At 40.0% G+C, this 21527-nt stretch overlaps 1 long non-coding RNA gene across 4 annotated transcripts in view; it reads left to right on the forward strand.

Annotated features, from left to right (window-relative positions):
- Window positions 1–4004: 4004 nt before the first annotated feature.
- LOC311582243 overlaps window positions 4005–21527 on the forward strand; it is a 73884-nt gene continuing 56361 nt past the window's right edge. For 3 of the 4 annotated variants that reach the window (XR_014774046.1, XR_014774047.1, XR_014774048.1), the window contains exons 1-2: window positions 4005–4079; window positions 4903–5013. This is a non-coding gene — a long non-coding RNA (uncharacterized lncRNA). The remainder of the gene's footprint in view (window positions 4080–4902; window positions 5014–21527) is intronic. The other variant, XR_014774049.1, reaches the window with a different exon arrangement.

Here is a 21527-nt window from a genome sequence, read left to right on the forward strand (position 1 = left end):
GTAAACAGTTATGTTTATGAATTGTTTTTCTCTAGTGACTTATTCTTACACTTTTTCTTTTCTTGAGTTGACTGCATTTTCTGGGAACACACCGTGAGGACGAGAGGCTTTGTACTCAGGTTATCATTTCTTCAACCTCTTCTCATTAGTCCCTGCCTTCTGACAATGCTGGGAACCTCTTCTTCACCCATTTCATGGAGAATATTTATATTTCTGCTCAATGATTTAAAAATATTGGCTATAATTAAGGAAGAGGTCAGAAGATTTGCCCCTTAAGTAAGTTTATAAGCAAGTCTTTTGTTCAGTGTTGTCTTCAGACCACACTGAATGTGACCCAATGTACTACAGTAGAGGTACCATCACTAAAGTCTTCTCAAATACTAAGAATTTATTCATTACAGTAGAAATATCTTGAAATGTCTTTACAAAGTGTATATCCTTAGACACTTTACTAATGTGAACTCTGAAAAGTGGCATTTATTTGAGTAAGATGCCAGTATGAAGGAGCAATAGATCAAAACAACAAAACAAAAAACATGAACTTTCGAACTTTGAAGTTTAAAAAGAATCAAGTTCTAGAGAGATGGCACAACAGCTTTGGTCCTCAACACCGATATTGATCTTCTGAAAACTGCTTATAGTTCTTGATCCAGGACTTGAAACATTGCCTTCTAATTCAACAAATACCCATGTGGGTGTACACACACACACACACACACACACACACACACACACACACACACATACACATCAGTCTTGATGAGCATAATGGCACACACCATTAATCCAAACCCTAAGGAGGCAGAGGCAGTGGATTTTTATGAGTTCAAAGCTGGCCTGGTCCACTGAGTGAGTTCCAGGGCTATACTGTGAAACCAAGTAAAAAGCAAACAAATAAAAACAACAAAACAATAAACCCTCTTTCCACAATAATAATAAATCTGAAGTAATATTTAGAAGCAATGTTCCCATACATCTTATACTTTTCTTTTTATCTTAGATGTGGTTGAGTTTTGTGTTTGTGAATACATGTCTGACTCTCCAGCCTTCACCATGACATCAACGGAGCCCCTTTACCTTACCAAATTTAGGTTCCAGCTCTCTGCTGTTAGTCCATTCTGCTTTAATGAGACTTCCAAGAATCTGATTGTCACCTGTGAGTGCCAAATATTCTTGTACCCCATGCTTCACATTTTCTCTGCAGATACAGTGCATCCAGGAATTACTGCTTTCAAAATGTGCAAATTCTCACCACTGCTGAGAAATTCTTTAGTTCTAACATAGTAACTGTCAGATTTATATTTTCTCTCTCTAATTGACATGCTACAGGAGTTCAAGGAGTCTCTTATTTTCAGGCAATTGTTATAAGTGTTGCTGTGAGGTATCTGTCAGAGAAGACTACTCAGGATGGGTTCAAGGCAATAGAAAGCCTTTATTGGCCAAGTGGTGATTACACTGGGTATTCTGGATGGAATGCAGTCTTGAGCCTTTCCCAGAGTGAGTTTTAAGCACAAAAACTGCACCCTACGTTGACATGCCTTAGTTAACAAGAACAGTTAGGCATAAACAGAACTACAGAAGCCAAAAGCCAAGGTTAGTACATGTGGGGACTTCTCCAGCATTATAGACTTTGATGCTTCAGGCGTTTGTTTGTTTTTGTTTGTTTTTACAGATAGTGCTACAGATGTGCTGGGCTTTAAGGCCTGAATGGTACTTCCATCATGGCATCAGTTGTGTTATGGTCTGGGGCCTGTTACAGTGTGATTAAATATAGAGGTAGAATGCAAGGCTTTTAATCTTTCATGAGGAAAATGAGGCATACCTGTCATCCAGGTCATGGGTAATTAGCGTGGAAACTCCAGCTGGCCTTTCCTGTGCTGTTTTAGACATCCAGACAACAAAGATGGTGAGGTTATTCCCCGAGGAAGAAATTCAGTAAGGAAGCTGCTTCTTTGAGATAGGATGAGAAAGCAGCCCACATGCCTGTCCTAGGTAATTTCATTAAGACCGGCCACTTTGTCTGCCCAGTTTTAATTCAGTCACATTCTCGAAGATATTTCTTCTGGCTTTGACATTTCCTGAGAGTAATTTGAGAGAGTGGAGGCATAATCAAGGAAATGAAATATTTCGACTTTTCTACTAACTATAGAACTGCGGAGGGATAAATGCCAAGGCTGAAACCTTGCAGGAAGGCTTACCGTTCCCGGGAAAGAAAGAGCCACTGCATGATGAGAGCAAGAGCAAGAAGGAAGAGAATGTCACCTAACCACAGACAGATCAGAAAACCGAGCACAAGGTTAGGGACGTGGTGAGCCACGGTGCTTACTTCAAGGCTGAGCTTAGATTTATTCCTTGTCATGTAATGCAACAGGAACTTTGTCTAGGAACTGGGTGAATGTGTCTGGAGGCAGCTGGGTCCTGCAAAATGACTTCTTTTAATTCTATGATTCTTTGTATCTTGACAGCTTGTGTCAAACAACCAGTGTGGAACATAAGAAATGGTAGGGAAAGGAGGCACTTCAACAAAGCTGAAAAGGACAAGAACAAGCCAGGATTGTCTCTGGGACCAGGGGGGATTTTTTTTAAAAAAGCCTTTATGTTGAATTCAAGCTGCTAGGTTATATTTTAAACATTGCCCTCCCTCTGCTTTCTGCTCCCCTCCCTAGATCCTTCACTTGCTCCTTCCATTCTTTCCTCTCTTCCTTCCTCCTTCCTTTTTGCCTTCTTTCTGTCCTATCCATCACAACAATCATTGTTTATTATGCCTCAGTGCTCAGTGCTGACCTATACAGACTGATCTTGGGTGCAGTTTTAGCTGGAGTCAAACCCTCTTCATTCTGCTGGTGAAAGATGTACACACGTTTCTCATGCTTTTCCTCCTAGCCTCCCCTCTTCCAAATGCAGCACCATCTTGGTCTTCTGGTTTCTTTTTCTCTACCCAGGAATCTTCCCTGCAGTATGTGTTTCACGTTACAGCCAGCAATGGTACCATGGTCCAAATGAAGCTCACATGAGCAGTGTTTTCAAACTGTAGGTCTTCTGATGCACCAACCAATGAGCATGCATGATGTGGACCTAGACCCTCTGCTCAGATGTAGTTGATAGGCAGCACAGTCTTGTGGATCTCACAATATGGGGAGTAGGGACTACTTCTGACATGGACTCTGGCCTCCGAATGTTGATCACTACCCCCTGGTGGGGCGGTCTTCCCAGGCCACAGAGGAAGAGGATAGAGACAGTGTAGATGAGACTTGATAGGCTGAAGTCAGATGTGAGGGGAGGAGGGCTTCCCTTTCTGAGGACTAGGGGAGGGAGGGTGGGACCAGGAGGCAACGAGGGAGGGGGCTATAATCAGGATGTAAAGTGAACAAATTAAAAATTAAAAAACAAAAACAAAAAATAAAACAACAACAACAACAAAAACCAAACAATAGGCCCTGACCTGCTTTAGGCCTTGAAATCAATTCGATGGATTGCAACTGGTATTTGAGAATGGCACAGAAAAGACTATATGTCATTAGAGTGCACCACACAGTGGGGTTATTACTTGTTTAACTGCATTGCTTGCATGCACACTGGCATCCTGGAGTGCATCTTGGATAAGGATGATTGAAACCTTCTGTTGAGCACTAGAGGGGATTCATCGGTGAGTGCTTCCGGAGGCTTTGGGATTGTGGCCATAGGCTATGCTATTGAGTGAGCCCAAGTGTGATTTCAGATGTTCTGCTTTTTATTCACCTTTCAATTGGATTCTTTTCTGTTTACAAAGCCTTCTCCTTGAGGCAGTTTTTGCAGCCTCCTGATTTCTTTCCAGTAAATTCTTTTGCTGCCTATGTATTCCACAGTTGAATCATTGTGATTTGCAAAGGCCTCTGAACTTGAAACCCATCTGCGTGCTAAGTGTTAAGCCCTGAATAATGATAATGGCAGAGTTCTGAAATGGAGGAGAACAGTCAAAACTGATGTCACAAAACAAAATTCTATGTGGTTTACATCATTGGCTACACCCCTGAATATACAGAGAAAAACAAGGGGAGTTCAGTAGATCTCCTCAAATGAAAGCAATCTTCTTATTTCTGGTAACATCATTTCCTTTTTAATAAAACTCAATAGGCTACATCATCCTTAATTAATTATCAGTCTAACACAGTCTACTATTATATCTGGCGATTAGAGCTGGGAAGAATTGTATGGAGTAAAATGATCAGATAAGATGGTTTCAAGCATGAAAACTTGACTCTTTGCTGTTACAAGCAATTTATTAAGTAATCATATGGTTTAGATTTTAACCAGAACCCTGTACAGTACTTTGTTTCTTTATAATCATATGAATATGAAACAAGCTAACATTCTTCCAAAGGAGTACTGACAACTAAATATTCCTCTATACAAGTGACTAGCTTGCAGTGAGAAGTTCTCCCTGATGTAACAATGTGAGACAATCTCTATGATAAGGTAATGTAGAAAAAACAAGCCATATAATGGGCATTTTGTAAGCCCCACATGGTGAATAGAGAGATCATGTGTGTGTTTACTTGCATTTAGAAATGGTGTGAAACACAGGAAATTTATGCCTTGGGCAAAGGAATATGGCTGGGGCAGCAAAACTTATTTTTCCTACTACTTTCAGACAGTTTCAATTTTTTCAGAATTCTATACTTAAATATAAAAAATGATTTTTAAAGCAAAATTATAAATACAGTTGCTTTATTCAGTCTATACAATAGAAACTTGTTTTTTACAATGGCACTCTTCAGTGCTTACTTCTTTTCCCTTTCCTCCCTCTTTCTCTCCCTTCTCTGCTTCCTTCCTTCTCTCTCTCTCTCTCTCTCTCTCTCTCTCTCTCTCTCTCTCTCTCTCTCTCCCCTTTGCTTTTTTCCACCCCAAACTCTAACACATTAGGAATGAAAGCCTCTTAACATTCTCTCTTGGGAGAACGTGGCAACAAGGTGAAGCAGTTAGTCCTGATGATTATGAAAACATCAGAGATCCTGGAGCTAGTGGTTTCTCAAGGTGAGATTTGGTCCTTGTTATTTAGATCAAATGTGTTTTGGCACACTGCCAGTGACTGGCAACATCTGCTTCATTATTTTGCATACAGTTCGTTCACTTGTGTGTCTACAATGGCCTGTATTTCAAACAACAAACCATGTACCAGAAAAGAAAAAGAAAAAAAGCCCTTTGGCTCAGTTGCTGTCATACTTATCTGAAACTGACTGTGCTATGCTGGGCAGAATATTAGTACAATTAATTTTTGCTACTTCCTATCTCTCATCAAAGCCATTGTTATGAATGTATATGGCAGGTTTTATATTGATGAAAGAAATGAAAAAGTCTGCAGCAGTGTACTGATTTTTAGAAGCACCAACTCACTGAAATAAGAGCAGTTGGTCTGTAATCCATTGAAGAACTCAAGAGAAAAGAAAAGATTCATGACTTTTACCAATGCACCCACTTAATAATTAAAACAAACACATAGTCTCCCATATTTTCTATTTTTCTCATTTTCTTTGTAGTTTTCTGCACCCAGAATAAAAGTAAGTCCGACATAGCTTTCTTTTTTTTTCTCCTTTATTAATTTATTCTTGTTACATCTCAATGGTTATCCCATCCCTTGTATCCTCCCATTCTTCCCTCCCTCCCATTTTCCCCTTATTCCCCTCCCCTATGACTGTTCCTGAGGGGGATTACCTCCCCCTGTATATGTTCATAAGGTATCAAGTCTCTTCTTGGTAACCTGCTGTCCTTCCTCTGAGTGCCACCAGGTCTCCCCCTCCAGGGGACATGGTCAAAGGTGAGGCACCAGAGTATGTGAGAAAGTAATATCCCACTCTCCACTCTACTGTGGAGAGTGTTCTGTCCATTGGCTAGATCTGGGTAGGGGTTTAAGGTTTACCGCCTGTATTGTCCTTGGCTGGTGCCTTAGTTTGAGCGGGACCCCTGGGCCCAAATCTGCCTATCATAATGTTCTACTTGTAGGCTTCTAGGACCCTCTGGATCCTTCTACTTTGCCATTCTCCCATGATTCTCTCATCTAGAGTCCCAATAGAATGTCCTCCCATCTGTCTCAGTTTCCTGGTAAGTGAAGGCTTTCGTGGGACATGCCCCTTGGGCTAATATGCAGATATAAGTGAGTATATACCATTTGAGTCTTTCTGCTTCTGGGTTAACTCACTCATTATGATCATTTCTAGCTCAATCCATTTATCCACAAACGACATAGCTTTCTATTTTGATTTTGAAAGTATTATTTAGAGTGTGTTCTACTAGCCTATTTGTTCTAGAGACATAAATAGTACCATGCTTGTTCATAGTGTGTTTTTAGAGTGCAGTCAAGACCAGTCTTGCTGTGGTGGAGCAGGCTTCAGAAGCTGCCTGGGCAGTTCTGCACACCAGTGAGTGACTGAACAGTGGAAGCTCGCAGAAGTCAGCCCCAGGCTTCCAGAAATGATTCGTCAGGAGCCCTTCCTTCCCTGGAATAAAAGATGAGTCCCAGACAGTTATGGTGGAGTCAGAGTGCAAGCCAACCATTATTCATGAATCAGGGATTTATAAACCTTGGGCAGTAGGGAGGGGGACTGTGTCTGATTCCAAGGAGCTAGGGATGACAGGATACTTTATGTATATGCAGTGGCGTAGTACCACATTTATTTGCAGTAGCATGGGGTCCTATCAGAAGAAGGAAAACACAGTGCTTAATTATCCTATTGGTGGAGGAAGAACTTCCAGGTACATGTAAAGGTCACTTGCTGAAGGCTAGATTCTCCTTAGCATAGGGTGGGGTATCTCCAGGAATCCCCATGTGCTTGCTGAGCAGGTTCTATTAGGAAATGGTTGGGCCCGTAATCTTTCCTAGGACTATGTGACGCTGCTTACAAGATCTGATGCTCCTCAAGTTCAGGCAAAGAGAGAACCCCTCTGAGAAAGGGAGTCCATTGTAATAGACTGAGCTCAGTTGGTAACCCAGATATGCCAGACCTTGACCTTTCCAGAAGAGCCCCCAGTGTGTGCTTAAATGGACTAAGTAGGCACATCATTGATAGTTCGTATGTGGAAAGTTTTATTACTAGATATGTAATTGTGGGTTAAAGTCAGTCTAAACTTTCATGTTCAACTCTATGCTATATAATTCATTATATGGATGTTAAAGAAGTGGCAATTATTTTGCTGATCGACTTCCATGCCATCTGGTTAATAAGGGGATATTTGAAGTCCTGCTACTTAGCAGCAGTGGTAATTGTTGTAATTGAGTTTTAGCACCTGATACCCGCCTTGCCCTTCTCCCTCCCACTTATGGGCTACTCCACAATAAATGTGCCTGAGTGACAGTGGATGCACTTAAACAATTTGACCACCCAGAATTCCTTCCTTCCCATCTCACTGCTAGTCTTTCTCTTTTACAGTTAATGGCCCTGATATCTGTTCCAAGATTGTCTATGAATATGCGATATAAAATACTTCATTCTGGTGCAAGGATCAAGGAAAGAAGGGGGAAAAGGCACTGTTATCGAGAATGTGGAAAACTTTAAGCTGAAGGAACAGGTGACTAGGAACAAGGGAGGAAGGAGGAGAAGAGAGGCCATTTTAAGAGTAACGCTGAACTAGAACCTGGATTTGGCAAGAATTTATAAAAATGCTTCAGAGATAACCTCTCCTACTTGGGTTGACATTACCATCTCTTGTGTAGCAGTCAGTTGACTTTGGTCAGTTTCAGTAACAACAAAGCTCTTTGAGCCATATTTAACTGATGGCTCAAAGGAAGCAGATTTAACTCAGAACATAGCTATTAACCGTTAAGCAGAAATATCCTTAGGCTTTAATTTAGCTATAAAATTATTTTAAATAATTCAAGCAAATGAAAAATTGAAGTTAGAAATTACTGGTTTTTTTTAATAGTTTTCATTTCTTGATAATAATACATGCACAATTATATTTATATAGGTTCAAAATTCTTTAGCTGTTTCATATTAGTTAGACTCTGGATTCCTGGCAAGTTGCTAGTTAGAATATAGAAATAACTCAACCAGAAACGCACTTATAGACACTTGTCTGTCCTCAGCCCCTCTCAAATTCTCAGCCTTTTCTACTGGTCTGAAGCATAGGTGCTATGGGTCTGTCCTCCGGCAACCACTTCTCTCTGAGTTATCCCCTAACCTCTGCTTATTATATTTTAAATATAACATTTCAAAAATTAAACTTATCAAAATGATTTTACCCTCCCAGATTATTGCCTCAAGTGTGCTTTGTTAGGAAGGTAGCTGGTCCTCCAAAGGATTTCTTGATTTTTTTTTTTCTGCTTCAACTTTGCATGCTATTATCTCAAAAGAGTGCTCGTCCAAATATTTAGTCAGTTTCACCCAGTCACATTACTTGGCTAGACCTTCTATTTTGTCATAGCTTCAGCGTCATATGTTATGCCTTGGTTTCCTAGAATTGGCTTTTAAATCATTTTCTTAAAATCACAATGTTGATCTCTGCTATGTATGTATGTATGTATTTATTTATTTTGGTTTTTTGAGACAGGATTTCTCTGTGCAGCCTTGGCTGTCCTGGACCCACTTTGTAGACCAGGGTGGCCTCGAACTCACAGGGATCCACCTGCCTCTGCCGCCTGAGTGCTGGGATTAAGGTCAGCCAGCTCGTGTGTGTGTGTGTGTGTGTGTGTGTGTGTGTGTGTGTGTGTGTGTGTGTGTGTGTGTGCTTGTATGTGTGTTTGTGTATGTGTGTGTTTGTGTGTGTGTGTTTGTGTATATGTGTGTTTGTTTGTGTGTGTGTATGTGTGTGTGTGTTTGTATGTTCAGGTGTCTTTACCAGTTGGTTCTCCACCTTATTTTTTGAGGAACCGTGGGTCTCACCGAAGCCAGAGCTCAGTGAAGCATCTAGACTCAGTGGCTCCCTGCTCGGGACTGAAGGGCTACAGGTGCATGCTGTGCACAGAATGCGGCTTTTTACTTCGGTTCTTGTCTTTGTGCGGTAAGCACTTTACCAACTGACCCATCTCCCCACCTCCTCCTGTCAGTTCTTTACTGTTTAGTCTTCTTGGTTTTGTAGCCTCCTTTACTCGATCTGGTGAGGCTAGAACTTCATTCGAGAGATTCAAAAGTCTGAGAGAGTTTTCCTCTTCTTTGTAGCTATGATTTAAACTTTGTGTGATATTTTAAATAATTTTACCTGCAATTTTTAAAAAATTAGTATATGGCAAAAATACAAAGAATATAGTGGGAAATAATTATCTCTCTTAAACTTGATTGCTGGTTTCCTGCTTCAAAAATAAAGGACTTCATGGTCAAAACCACCAGCTCTGGAGACAGTCTCATTGTGTCTGAAATATAGTTTATGATTATAAACTGTGTGGATGTAGTAGGTAAATTGTTTATCCTCTCCATACCTTGGTTCTTCTTTTTTAACCTGGATATATTAACGGTACAAAACACTTCATTGTTTAGATCAGCAACTCTCAATCCATGGTTCATGACCCCTTTGGGGGATGTTTAAATCCTTTCCCAAGGGTCACTTTAGACCATCAGAAAATACAGATATTTACATTATGACTTAAATAGCAACATTACAGTTATGAAGCATCAACAAAAATAACTTTATGGTTGAGGGTCAGCACAACATGAGGGACTGTTTTAAAGGGTCACAGCATTCGAGAAGTTGAGAACTACTGTGTTAGGTGTAAATAACATAAGTAAACCATTAAAATAATGTTTAGTCTGTTGTAAGTACTATGTAAAATTAAGCTATTATTACCACCAGCAGACTGTCCTATAAAGCCATTTGTGGCTCGTACGTGATGACAGAAGCATATGCACGTTTCAGGAAGAGCTGTAAGTCAAGTGCACCACTGTTCTCTAACTGCCTTAAGTCAATTCTTATTATACAAAGATTATTTTTTATAAGTGTATAACTGCCTTAGTCTTTCCATGTATTCCAAGATGTACCCACAATTACATATACTATATATATAAATTTATTAATGTTGGTATTAATATTGGTAATGGGCCATCAGATTATTTCCAGCCTTCTGTTACTAAAATCAAACATTAAGTGAAATGGTTTCTTTTTGTCAGCATGCAGGTGGGTTACTCCCAGAGTGTTAAATGCTACACCAAGTTAGTTTTCATTTGGCTTCCTTAATTTTTTCATCAGCTGTGGTTCTCAGTGACGAATGAGTGGCACACTGTTCCTAGCACAAAATTGTCAAGCATTTTTATTGCAAATCTATGAAATAAAATATGGAGTCGACATAATCCTTGAATAGAAATGCTCCACTTAATATTTTCCTATTTATTTATTTATTTATTTTACATCCTGATCACTGCCCCCCCCTCCTAGCTCCTATTAAACTAAAAAAAAAAAAAATACAGAGCAGTCATTTATTTGACTACAAGTAAATTTGTTTTCCTCTGATATACTTTGACATTGTATTTAGCTTTATTTGAAAAGTCTGCAGATATGTTTTGGGCATTTTAAACTGGAGTTATCTCTTTTTCATTTTGGTATGTAAGAGCTTTTGGGGTACTAAGAATATTTTGTCTTTTATCTGTGGAAAGAATCTTTTTCACCAGTTCTTCACTTGTTTGCAGTTTATGCATTTTTTCTCATGCATGATTTAGACATTTTGTGTTGCTCTATAGAAGCCTTTCTTTTGGATTCTGCTAGTGGCCTCTAAATTCTTTTTTGAATAATAAGTTGGGAATCTCCTGTGTGATGCTGAGGAATGAGCATAAGAGAACCAAAAGTTAGAAATAGGTTGTTTGGGGTCCAGGGTTTCTGGGAGAGAGAGAGCTACATAAGTGTCTGCCCCGGGCCTGCAGTGGGTGCTACCACAAAGAGTGAATGTGTGATGGAGAGATAGGAAAAACGGAGTGTGTTGTAGAGAGATGGGGGAGAAAGCAAAGCTGAGTCATTTGTGCACTGTGAAGAGTTGCAAAGTGGAGCTGGAGACCTGACAATCATGAGGAAGAGGCAGATACGAGGAGCCTGAACAATGACTGGGCCGTGGTGATGTCCAGACTTGGACTGCTGTCAAGGGCCATGTTTGAGTCTGTGGTCCTACCACAGCAGGGTCTAAACTGATGTTTGTGGCCCGTGTTGCCATCAAAGACTATCCAGATGTCAGTGGTCTGGGATGCTGCCTGAGATCACACTGATGTCTCAGGACTGGACCAAACTGATCTGAGTGACCTGAGGCTATGGTGACACCCTGGCCCTGTCTGCCTCTGAGAGCCATGTTTGAGTCTGTGGTCCTGCTGCAGCTGGGCTGTGTGTATATGTCCATGGCCCAAGTTACTACCAAAGGCTATGTGGTTGTCAGCGGTCTGGGCTGCCACCTGAGACCAGGTAGATGTCTGAGGACCATGCTGCCCTAGGGGAAATATTGAATGGCTTGTACTACCTGAGGCTATGTTGACATCAGGATCTATGCTGCTGCAGCGGACCATGTCTGAGTCTGTGGTCCTATTGCAGCCAGCATCTGTGTTGATGTCTGAGGCCCAGGTTACCACTAAAGGTCATGCATATGTTCCTGCCACCTGTAACAATGTTGATGTCTGAGAACTGTTCTACGTTGGCTCTTTCCCCTAGCCTGGGCAGCATGGGAGAGCTGGCTGGGTGGCATTGGTGCAGGAGAACTGCATGGAGTAAATGTGGGAGAAGGCCTAGCACCTCATCCGGGCAACATAGTAGAGCTGGCCCTGGTGGCATGGGTGTGGGTGAGTTGGCCCTGAGGGCATGGGAGTGGGGGAGATGGCCTAGTCCCTTACCTGAGCACAGCTGGAGAGTTGGCCCTGGTGGCACAGGTGCAGAAGAATTGGTGAGTTGACTGACTGACCTTCCACCCAGGCATAGATCCAGGGCTGTGAGTTTACCCACGCCAGCATCCATACTATCTATGACTGCTGGAGTGTGTGAAGGAAGGGGCTGGTCCTGAAGATCCGAAGCCGAGGATCTTCATGACACAGGACAACGAGAGGATACCTGAGAGAAGTCCTGGTGAGGATGTAGTAGTGATTGTGCTGTAGAAGCCAGAGGCCTTGAACCAGGCCAATGACTCATTGCAACGAAGATTCCCAAGTAAGGAAGTGTAGACAAGAGTGTGCTGCAGCTTCCAGGACAAAATGAGTTCTTTGGTTTGTTTTAGTTTTAGCTTTTTAGTTTTCTTTTGGAGAGGATATGAAGGCACAGAGAAATTTGTAGGATTGGGATACACAACGTGAAGTCCACAAAGAATCAATGGAGTCATAGGAAGACCACCATTGTCCTATCTGTCATGGTGGCAAACTTAGTAACTTTCTCTTCTCGCTAAAGGTGGCCGGCTGGTCAGCTGGATAGCCACAGGCCATGAGATATAACCTTTATCTTTGTCTTGATTATTAGAAATAGTTTCTGGGTTTGTTGTTTGTAAAAATTCGCCCTTTGAGCTGTTTATGTGTGTATCAAAAATAATTACACATATAATTTATGTTATCATTATAGACACTAAAACAACAACACAGTGCCTCTCTCTGCTTATCCAAGAAATGATCTCTTCAGTGCATAGTCCTACGGTGCACCTGACAATATTTGTGTTGTTTATCTCTCACCACACTGAAGAGAATATTGGAAAGAAAAATGTGGAACACTTGAATGGGTTTTCTGCATTATTGAGCAAGTATATCAAGGAAGATAGATGCATACTATTTATTTTAAAATCAGGCCTTGTTTCTTGTTTCTATTTTACTACTCCTGCTGTGAGCTTGAAGCATTTTTTTAAATTCATGAAATATCTCCTCTTAGAACTGCTTCACTGAACTTTATTCATGCTCAACTTTCTGCATTTTTGCTGTGATATTTTATAAAAATAACATTTAACTTAATGAAAGTTAAACTCATTAAAAAATAATTTTAGGAAATTTAAAAATCAGGAGCTCCAAGAAGAAAATGAATACATTATTAGCTCATTTTCCCTTGTAGTATCTTAAAGACTGTGGAATGGTCTTTTATATGTTCTTTTATAAGATAATTAATGAGTTTCTAATTTGAATATTTGCACTACTTCCAAGAGTTTGCTTTTACAATAAGTATTGGGAATAACATGATTATACATGCAAATTCTTCACAGTCAGTGTTAATTTGGGGGGTAAAACATGAAGAGTAGAATTTGATTGAGGACTAGGCATGTTTTATGGTCTTTGATAGCAGCTCATATGGTGTTTTATGCTAACAATGAACGAGCATCATCTTCCTTCATACACCCTCAATAGCATTGACTATTGAATTTTAGTGTCTCTACCAACTTCTGGATGAAATACATAATCCAGTTGGGGGTTCAATTTACATTTATTTCTTAGTAGTATAGTTAAACTGCGTTTAGTTGATATATTTATTATTTTTAACAGTGACTAATTATAATTTTGTGATGACTATATATATATACATGTATATGTAATATAAAAATATGTATCCAGCTATATATATACATATATATGTCATATATAACATATATGTCATACTTACACTTGATGTTATGTATGTATGCTTACAGGCATGGTTCATCTCAGAGTAACATGATTACCTATGTATTATTTTATTTTAGATTTTTAGATAAAAATGCAATCAAATAGCACATTAACTTAGTGTGGGTTTTAAAAAACTGTTTAGAATAATGCCATTACAAATATGTTTGTTAAAATTTTAAGTTCATTTTTCTATATTCATTTTGATGCTTGTCTCCTGATTCTAAAGGTCAGTATTTTGGTTGTTTTTATGTCAATTTGCCACAAATTAGTGTCATATGAGTAGGGCTTCTCACCCAAATTGTTGTCCTGGTTGCCTTGATTGAAGTGAGAAGACCTCTCCCCATGATCATGGTGGTGCCCTCTGATAGCAGTGATTTTTGAAAATGGCTTGATGTGTCTGCAGCAATAGGTCCTGACCTTTAGATTCTTGCAGACATCCTAGGGAAAAAGCAATAGCGTATATTTTTCTGAGCGTCTCTTGAATTCTCCTGGCCAGTAACTCAGGAAATGGTTTCTCATGCCTGGTACTGGCATTTCAGTAGTCTGTGCTTTGGGAAGAACATTATCACCAAGTAATCTAATCTATTATATATATAATATATATTTTATATATTATATATTATTTGTGTGTACATGCATGCACACACACACACACACACACACACACACACACACACACACACACACACACACACACATTCCTTGTTTGTCCCTTCTCCTTCCCCTTCCATTTGATTTAACCTCTCTCTTCCCTCCCCAGTTAAAGCCCCCTCATTTCTCCCATTTCTCCCTTTATAACGCCTGCCATTATGCCCTCCAGATTTCCTCCACACCAACTTAGTCTATTCTTTCTTTCTGTTTTCTTTGGTTAATTTAACTTATATACTCACATCTAAATGCCAGGAGCTAAGAAACACAAATAGATAACCCGAGGCGCTTTGCTGCTCTGGGTCTGCATTACCTCAGGCAGTACAATATGTTCTAGTTCCATTTTTTTACCTGCACATTTCATGATTTGAGTCCTCCTTAAAGCGAATAAAATCCTATTGTGTATATGTGCCACATGACCGGTATCTGTTTATCAATTAAAGAACATTAGGTTACTTCCCCTGCCTCGCTATTGTGAATAGGAAGCAATGAACGCGGCTGAGCAAACGTCTGTGTTGTTGAATCTTGAGTATTTTGTGCATTTGTCAAAGACTGGTAAATCTCGGTCATCTAGATTTGCTTTTAGGTTTTTGAGTATTTTCCACACTGACATTATTGGCCGTACCAGTTTGCTTACCCACCAGTAATGAATGATGGCTACTTCTTTCTCACATCCTTATTAACATTTGTTGATGTCTTCATCTTAGCCGTTCTGAGTGGGATAAGACGAAATCTCAATGTAGTTTTAATTTGCATTTTCTCAAATTTTAAGGATGTTGAATGCTTTTTGAGATCTTTCTTGGCCACCTTTCTTTCTTTCTTTCCTTCCTTCTTTTTCTATTCTTTTAGAACTCTCTATTCAGATCCACATTTCTTCTAGGTTAGGGTCCTATCTCTGTGACAAAATATGAAAGCCAAAAGTAAATTAAAGAGGAAGCTTTACCTTATAGTTTTACCCCATCATTTATAGAAGTCAGGGAAAGAACTCAAGGAACTGAAGCAGGGACCATGGACCAGTGCTGCTTACTGTCTTGCTCTCTATGCTGTGCTCAGCCTGTTTTCTTATACAACACAGGCCCATATGTCCAGGGATGACACTTCCAAGAACGGGCTAGGTCCTCCCACATAAACTATCTATCAAGAAAATGTTTCACAGACTTGCCCACTGTTGTAAGATATTTGATCACATTGTGAACCCTGAGTCTGTGAACAGGAAATGTGGCTAAGTCTGAACATGCACCTTAAACCCAAGAGCTTTCTGTAAAGAAGAGCTAAATTAAGTCAACTATAGGCCGAGAGGCAGAGCAAGCAGCACATTGATTCAGAGTGAACATAACAAAATGGGAGAAGGAGAGACTTTGAGTTGAAGGAAAGGTATTTAAGGCAGTACCGAGAAGGAAAAAGAGCATTTTCCTTCTGGGAATCCGTTGAGTAGGAAGGTCAGCTGGGTGCTTCCTTTGACTCTTTGGACTGGTAGGCTTTCAGCCCTGTATCTGGCTCCTGAGTCTTTATTGGTAGAAATCCAATGTTCTGAATTTTGTTTAAAAACAACAGACTACCAACAATCTGGGAGAGACATTTTTCTCAATAAAGGTTCCCTCTTCCTAGAAGACTCTAGCTTGTGTCAAGTTGGCAAAAAGTTAGCCAGTGCACTGGCTAATTTAAAAAATTATTTCATTTGTTTTTGACTCTTTCATTGTTGAGTTAATTCTGGATAGTCCTCTGTCAAACGTCTAGCTGGCAATCCTCTCTCCCACTCTGCGGACTTCCTTTTCACTTGATTGCTTATTTCCTTTGCTGTACAGAAGCCTTTTTAAGTTATTTGAAGTCCCACTCATCATTTTTTCCAATGTGAGAGGATATCATTAGTATTAATACAGTGCCAGGTACTGTTACAAGTTCAGCACACTGCCACATCGTTATTCTATCCTCAGAAAATTCTAGCAGTAGCCTGAACAATATCAGCATAATGACAACACCTCAACTCCTGGGCAAATGGAGTCCAGTTCAGAATGCCTTTTTCTACACCTGCATCCTGCAGGGTGCTGACTAGGTTTTCCTAGAGCAGGTTCAGCACTTCAAGTTTCACTTTGAGATTTTTTTCATTTAAGCTTTTTGGCATTGGTTTTTGTGCAAGGATGATAAATCTTATTTCATCCTTGTACACACAGATATCCTGTTATCCTGGCACTATTTGTTGAAGATGCTTCTTTTTTTCTCTCCAATGTGTGTTTTTGACATATGTATCAAATATGAAATGGCTATCATTAGGACGACATGATGCATTTGGGATTTTGGAGAATTAAGCTGCAATTGACCTGGAAGCTTCCTGCCTAAGGAATGGCTCTCATGGTACCAGAAGGCATTAGGCAAGTTGCTAAGAGGGAGGAGTAATTGAGAGTCCCGTCTAGTTGCAAAGCCCATGAATCACCATGATGACCGGACTGGCAAGAAAACCAAAATGGTCAAGTGTAGCTCTCACCCTTTATCAAAGAAGCTTAATTTCACAATTTATGGAGACTATTACAAAGATCTCTAACTTAATGAAATGCAGAGAACAAGTGACTATGAGGTACCCAATCTTAAATAATACATCTCCAGTGTAACCAATGACCCTAAGGACCAAGGGAAGTCAGGGAAGAGGGAACAGGAAGATTATAAGGCCCAGAGGCCCAGGATACCTGTAAGAAGATTGCGTCCCCTAGACACAATGGGGGAAATGGACCCATGAGCTCTCAGTGTCATGTTTATTGGAACAATGTAATCATAATGACAATACCAGTTGGCATGCCTAGAGTGATGGATGAAATGGCACAAGGTACTACTCTTAAAGACTTACAAGTGATCAGTGGTTGCTAAAAGTCAGTTTCCTCTAGGTATCATTTCCTAGTGATTTCATTTAGGTTTGTTCATATGTACATATGTCCAGGACTGGCCGCTTGGGATGGGATGACTTACGTTGGTGTTCATCCCTGGAGATGGCTGAGATATACATGTGCCTATGTATATATTTCAATACACACACATATAAAACAATAATAATTTTTTAAAAGTTCATGAGTTTGTGAGGGTAGGTATTGGAGTGGAGGGATGGAAGTGATATAGACATTGTGTTCATGTATGAAGTTCTTAAAAATATGGAATATTAAAAGATTACACAGCTTCTGATGTGGCAGAAGAAATATCTTTTGTGCTTTTGCTCACTTGGCTTTCCCTTTTGCTGAGTTGATCTACTTTGTTGTTGCTGCTGATTCTTTCAGTGACATCAGGGCCAGTATGTCCAGACTTCTATATGGACTAAGGACCAATGGCTCAACAGAAACCTTTCAGGTTTTCAGGGCCATTTTAGACTTGCATAGAAGCTATCCTCAAGAACTGAGGTGCCCAGCTTCTCAGGCATTGATGCTATTTTCATATAAACTAACAAATTCTTTATATTATATAATATATTATATATTAATCTTCATATTATAATTCTCTAAAGGACCTTGACTAATATGATATTTTTTCAGTGCAAAATGATATAATTAGTATTAATATCTGATATGTGTTGGGTAGCAATACAGTGCCAGGTACTGTTACAAATTCTCTCAGCACACTGTCACATTGTCATTCAATCCTACACCATAGTTTTTTTTGGGGGGGGGAGGCACCCATTTTCTAGGTAACATAACGTGAGGCCATATAAGGCAGGCTTATTCAGGTAGATAAGCCACAATGCTATAACTAAATGAGAAATTGTATTTTTTAAAGTAAAGTCATCATGTTTGATAATTTTGGTAATTCAGTCAAATGTTAAATAGTATGTGAGATGGCAAAATTTAAGTCAAAGATAAGATAGCCTATATCCAAAGCAGCCCAGGGCTGCCATTTGTGGCTTTGCAAGCTTTGGTCACTCCTGCTGTTTTTCTCTGCATCTTTCTGTGGGCTGCTTGCCATATGAGGTATCTACATTACTAAACTGAACTTGCTCACAAATTTATCCTTACATTATGAAAATAATTAAGAAGGACAAGTAGGGGAGGAGGAGGAAAGAGGGAAAGAGAGGCATTATGGGTGAGGTTGACACATAACAACTTGGACAGGCTACTGAAGATGAGTTTTGGGTAATGGAAATATTGTTTAGATAGAACAAGGCGGCTTTATATAAAGGCCATTCCTTCCTTCCTTTCTAAGTACTTGAGTGCGTGTCATTAGTGCAGTGCCTCATATACAGTCCCGGCATTTGTGCTTTCTTATTTTATCCTGCCATCTACCACCTCCTTGGTGTCTAAAACCATCCTTTGAAGCTCTTTGCCCAGGCCCTTCCTTCTGTGGCACTGGCCACACGGATGCTCTTTGCCTTCCTCATGCATACATTGTTAATGTTATTAGTCTTTGCATTTCAACTGCACTTTAATTGGGATATTCGCTTGAACCTTCAAGCTTGTCAGCGTTACACTGTCTTCTTGCCTGTGACATCCAGCAGAGAAATCGGGCCCCTCAGCTCCCTCCTCACAGAGTTGACATGGTTGAAGTGCTCTACAGACAAGAGGAGCTTTTATCCCCGAAATAGAGAGGAGCTTCATGAACTGGAGGGCTGGTGTGTGACCTGCAAAACAGAGAGTGGGACTGACTAAACTGGGACATCGCTGCCTCCTCCTGATACCCTAAAATAGAATATATTCAGTCGGCTCCATTTGTAGTCTGGTGTTTGAGTGCTTCTGTGATAACAGCTACATTATGGCACGGAATAAAATCTGAACAATGGCTAGGATATATATGAATTTCATATGTATGTGAATTTTATTTAAAGAGATAGTGTAATGCTATAATTTCCTAAAAGGCATCATTATTGATGATCTGTTTTGTTTTAAAAGCCATCCTCCCTCAATTTTCATAAAAGATCTCTTTTGACTCAATTAATGCTAAGCAACCAAACATAATAAAAATCATGTCCTTTTGTGTTTTTAAAGTTTTCATTGTCCTTCCTTCTCTCCTTTCCTTTCCTTTCCTTCCCCCCTCCTCTCTCTGTTTTGTGTGTGTGTGTGTGTGTGTGTGTGTGTGTGTGTGTGTGTGTGTGTGTGTGTACCTGTGTGCACGTGCACTTGCCCATGTCTTAACATGTGGCGGCTGGAGGTTGCTGTCAGGTGTCCTCAGCTGTTTCACCGTCTTACGTTTTGGAGAAATGGTCTCCCAGGAGGTTCTCTCTTTGGTTAGGCTGCCTGGCCAGCAAGCTCTTGGGATTTACCTGTGGGCATTAAGGATCCAAATTCAAGTCTTCAAGCTCTAGGGATTTGCTTGTGGGTGTTAAGGATCCAAATTCAAGTCTTCATGCTTCCACAGCAAGCTCTGTCCCCACTGAGCCACTCCTCAGCCACTGATGTTTGGTTTGTTTGTTTGTTTGTTTATTTATTTAAAATTTATTCGGATTACATGTCAATTGTTATCTCCTCACTTTTATTTTCCTGTTCTTCCCTCCCTCCTTCTTTCACTCTTTTCTTCTCCCCAAGTCTGTGACAGAAGGGGATGTCACAGCCTATCAAGTCTCATCCTGGTAGCCTGCTTATCCTTTTTCTGATTCTGAGTGCCACTAGACCTCCCCACCAAGGGGAAGTGGTAAAATATGGGCCACCAGAGTTCAGAGTTCATGTCAGAGTCAGTCCCTGCTCTTCCACAACTGTGGAGAATGTCCTGTGCATTGGTTAGATCTGAATATGGGTTCAATGTTTACTGCATCTATTGTCCTTGGTTGGTGCATTAGGTTGAACAGACCTCCTGGGTTCAGATCTATCTGTCATGATGTTTTTCTTGTGGGTTTCTATGGCCCTCTGGATCCTTATATTTCCCCATTCTCTCATATTTCCCTCACCTAGAGTCCCAATAGGAAGCCCCCAAATCTATCCTAATCTCCTGGTAAGTGAAGACTTTCATTGGACATCCCTTTTGGGCTAGTGTCCAATTATAAGTGAGTATATACCATGTGAGCCTTTCTGCTTCTGGGTTAACTCACTCAGTATGATCATTTCTAGTTCCATCCATTTGCCCATAAATTTCAGGTCTTCTTTGTTTTTAATAGCTGAGTAGTATTCCATAGTGTAAATGTACCACAGTTTCTTTATCCATTCTTCAACTGAGGGGCATTTAGGCTATTTTCAGGTTCTGGCTATTATTAATAAGGCTGCTATGAACATGGTGGAGCATATGACCTTGCTGTGTGGTGAAGCATCTTCTGGGTATATTCCAAGGAGTGGAATAGCTGGGTCTTGAGGAAGCCCTATTACCAGTTTTCTGAGAAAGCACCAGATTGATTTCCAAAGTGGTTGTACAAGTTTGCACTCCCACCAGCAATGAAGGAGTGATCCCCTTTCTCCACATCCTCGTCAGCCTGTGCTGTCAGTTGAATTTTTGATCTTAGCCATTCTGATGGGTGTAAGATGGAATCTCAGAGTCTTTTTGACTTGCATTTCTGATGACTAAGGATGTTGAGCGTTTCTTTAAGTGTTTCTCAACATTGGCTTATTTTTTAAGAAGGATATTAGTGCAAAGAAAAAGAAATGAGGGTAAAGCAGGAAGTTGCCAACTCAAAATCCAGATTATCCAGACAACCTAATAACGAATTGGGTAGAGAATAGAAAAAAATTTACCCTCCCTCTTTGTGAAGGGTTCAGAAGAACATAACAAGGGTATAATATTACTCTCCACTGTAGCTTTCAAGACAGACTTTCTGAAGCTTGCCTGTTTGGTTAGACTGGTTGGCAGGGGAGCACTTGGTATCTTCCACTATCCTTGCACCACCATGGCTGCCTGGCTTTTGCATAATTTCTGGAGACTTCCTTGATCTTAATCTATAGTCTATAGTACAAGAAAGCCAATATGCTACAGATTGGATTGGGTATCTTAGCCTTTGATATCCCCTACCTTGATATGATGCTCATGTTTATTTATAATATTGATTCTTATCAGAGTAAACAGTATATAGCACAATAGGAATCTTGGTTGGAATGTTCCATTGGCACTCCACAGAACAATCTGGCAAATGGTAATTATATTTTAACCTCAGTTTTTATTACACTCCCTTACCCTGCTAGATAGAACTCATTACTTATATTTTCTTTTCCATAGCATTTTTTTCAGGCACAGCACATAGTGTATTTTAACTTATACCCCCTGTGTCTTTGAAGAGAATATGGCTTTACTGAACAATATGTGTTACATATCCCTAGAGAAAAAGATCCTGGCCAGATGTGGTAGTACACACTTGTAATCCTAGCTACTTGAGAGGTAAAGGCCTGCTTGGACTACAGGTTAAATTCAAGGCCAGTTTGGGTTACTTAAAAGAAATCTTATTGTTAGAACCTCTCCTTCAGAAGAAAACAAAACAAACAAAGCACTCCA

This window comes from Acomys minous, assembly GCF_964271855.1.
Source record: "Acomys minous genome assembly, chromosome: 13".
Classification (NCBI taxonomy): Eukaryota; Metazoa; Chordata; class Mammalia; order Rodentia; family Muridae; genus Acomys; species Acomys minous.